The sequence below is a fragment of the Pteropus vampyrus genome, unplaced genomic scaffold, assembly GCF_000151845.1.
Source record: "Pteropus vampyrus isolate Shadow unplaced genomic scaffold, Pvam_2.0 Scaffold6, whole genome shotgun sequence".
Classification (NCBI taxonomy): Eukaryota; Metazoa; Chordata; class Mammalia; order Chiroptera; family Pteropodidae; genus Pteropus; species Pteropus vampyrus.
The window spans coordinates 2,847,354-2,850,017 of record NW_011888787.1 but is presented as its reverse complement, the minus strand read 5'-3'; the positions used below and the strand labels follow the sequence as shown (position 1 = coordinate 2,850,017).

General features: G+C 46.4%; 1 protein-coding gene and 1 long non-coding RNA gene across 2 annotated transcripts in view; both read left to right on the top strand.

Moving 5' to 3' along the window:
- The window catches only part of MAN1A2 (mannosidase alpha class 1A member 2), a 290,151-nt gene that overhangs the window by 111,883 nt on the left and 175,604 nt on the right, over window positions 1-2,664 (top strand). The gene's annotated exons all lie outside the window — the stretch shown is intronic.
- Window positions 61-2,664, top strand: part of LOC111744737 — a 54,223-nt gene continuing 51,619 nt past the window's right edge. The window contains exon 1 of the long non-coding RNA XR_002782306.1: window positions 61-240. This is a non-coding gene — a long non-coding RNA (uncharacterized LOC111744737). The remainder of the gene's footprint in view (window positions 241-2,664) is intronic.

Sequence of the window (2,664 nt, the reverse complement as noted above, 5' to 3'; positions counted from 1 at the left end):
AACTGGCAGCAGAGCCAGGCACAATCCAGCATTATTCATATTTCCATCCTTCACAGAAAGTATAAGTAGAGCACAGAAGTTTTGACATGGATCATAACCACGGAGTCAGAGGGATTCTCCAAAGACCCATCTCGTGGAAATCAGTTGGCCAAGAGGATCTGGACCCACAGATGCCCCTCCAGGCCAGTATCCGTCAGAGTGCCGTTCTGGTGGCTGTCCCTGTCCGCATCCAGCCAGTGGGTAAGGTAGAGGAGGGCCTTCTCCCTCTCGTGGCTGGCGTGAGGGTGGGCATTGCAGGGCGAGTTTGCGCGTCACCCTATGGGTCTCTAGAAAGGGAGCCCCGGTGTGCATCAGACCCACGAGAAACGAGAGCTTCGTCTCCAGTGCGCCGCCATGTTATTCTGTCCCAAAGCCCCCTTCGCATCTGCCGTTAGTCAAGTCTGTAGAAGGCAGGAGATTTGTGAGGCCAGCTTTCTCACGGTGGCTTTTAGGTCACAGCACCCTGGACTAGACATAGCGGCATGATTCCATTTAATTCTCCTCGTCCAACCAATAAACCAATAAAGGATATGTGCTGAAGTACCGAAATAGTAAGACATCAGAAAAAATCTAAATATCCGATAACGAGAGATGAGTGAAATAAACTCGAGAACATCTGTGCAGTGAGACATCATGCAGCCAGTAAAAAGAAAGGCGCTGGCCAGCGTACACTGGTCCGAGATTACTTCAAAATACATTAAATGGAGAAAGGTGCACAAAGTATGTGTAATAGGAATACGTTATATACATTCAAATTATGTGAATATATGTGTATATATATATATATGCTAGTACATTCATACAAATCTTTCCTAAGGTGTTCAAAAAAGTGTCAAAAGTGGATACTTTTGTGAAGACGGAGATTTTAAGTTTTACTTCTTCTCATATATATTTTTTCATGCTAAGTATGTATCGCTCTTCATTTTATTTTTATAACATTTTCCCAAAATTTCCCAGTCCGTCCCTTGAGGATCTCTCCAGGCTCTTCCCCTTGACCCCAGGGTGACCTTTTCTGACTGTGCAGGTGGTGTCCTGAGCACAGCACCCAGCCCAGAGGACGAGTGGGGGCTGAGGTCCAGCCTCCGCGGTGCTTGCCTGGCTCTGGACTCTGGCGCCAGGTCGTGACCACACAGAGCACATCCTTGTCCCAGCTCCCGAACACCGCCACGCGGGCCGGTGGCAGCTCTGAGCAGCTCTTCGTTGTCCTTTCGCAGCAGCGGCCCTTTATGTCCAGCTGTTTGATTTGGTTCTTGCCCCTCGCCTACTCCGCTCACTTTACCTCTTCAGACCACCCTTCTCGGCCCCCACCCCTAGACTCGGGCTCAAACTCCGGACCTGTCCACCGCCACGCCCAGCCCAGACCTGAACTCGGGCCACCTGCTTGACTTGCCAGAAGTGAAGTCGGGCTCACTTATTCACGTCGCCCCGACTTCTGCATGTCTACGTGCCGGTATTTCTCATGCATAATTTATGGACAGTCAGCTCTCGATTATCCACACAAATGGCAGTGAACATTGGCACATTATTATTCAAAAGAGCAGATGATCGCAAAGTGAGGGCTTTGGATAGTTGTCCTTAGAATATAATCAATGATCCTTTCTAATATAGATTTTTTCCCACAATAGATTTGCTTGAATTAAAATAAGTTGTATTCTCCATGTCACCTCTACTGAATGTAGCAGGACCGAAGGAGGGTACAGTAAATCCACCGGAGGTTAAATCAATCCGAGATTAAAGGTGTGTTCTGGATAATCTGCTTAGAGGAGCTGAGTTCACAATATTTAAAACCGTACCTGCTTTTCTATTATACCACAGCCGTCTTTCTGCAAAACTAAGTATTCAGCCTGAGGCCAAACTAGCCTTTCTTCACAGTTGTTTGTCTTTAGTGAAATTATTGTGTGTGTGTGTGTGTGTGTGTGTGTGTGTGTGTGTGTGTGCAGTATTAGCAGATTTGATTTTATAAAGCATCCAAAAATCTTATTTTAGAATAACCACTTGAATCTTTAAGTCAGTTGCAACCCACTTTCTCTGGTCTAATCTTCAGAAGAAAGCATCACCAGTTTGTGAATTCCTAGGATTTGGCACACCATACCATTTAGAAAGGCTCGCCGCTTTGTCGTAACCACAAACATAAATGGAATTTCGCATCGTGACTGTCGACTCTCAGGATTAGAGCAAGGAGAAGAGGATTTTGCGATATATTCTGTGCAGAAGCCGCGCGCGTGTGTGTGTGTGTCTGTGTTTGCTCATCTTTTGTGATGGTTGTGCCTGATCTAGAATATTGGCACATTTTATCAGAGTCACATGTATCCACAGAGCAGCACTGCTCCTCACGTGACAGGACGAAGTTCAGATATTCACGAATGGGCCTGTCCATGTTACCCTTTCTCCAAGAAGTATTAGATGGATCATTGTTTTCCACGACTGGAGCACTGAGAAGCAGTAAGTTTTTCTCCTTATTCATTTTTATTTTTGCGGGTCCTTCAGTGCCCCGCACCTGGCAGTCTATATACTACAACTGGCCCCAGAGATTATTCTTGAAGAGGGGACAGGCAGAATCAGCCTAGTCTGTATAGATGTGAGTCCAACAGCAAACTGCCGCGTGTGGCTCACCAAATAAGTGTG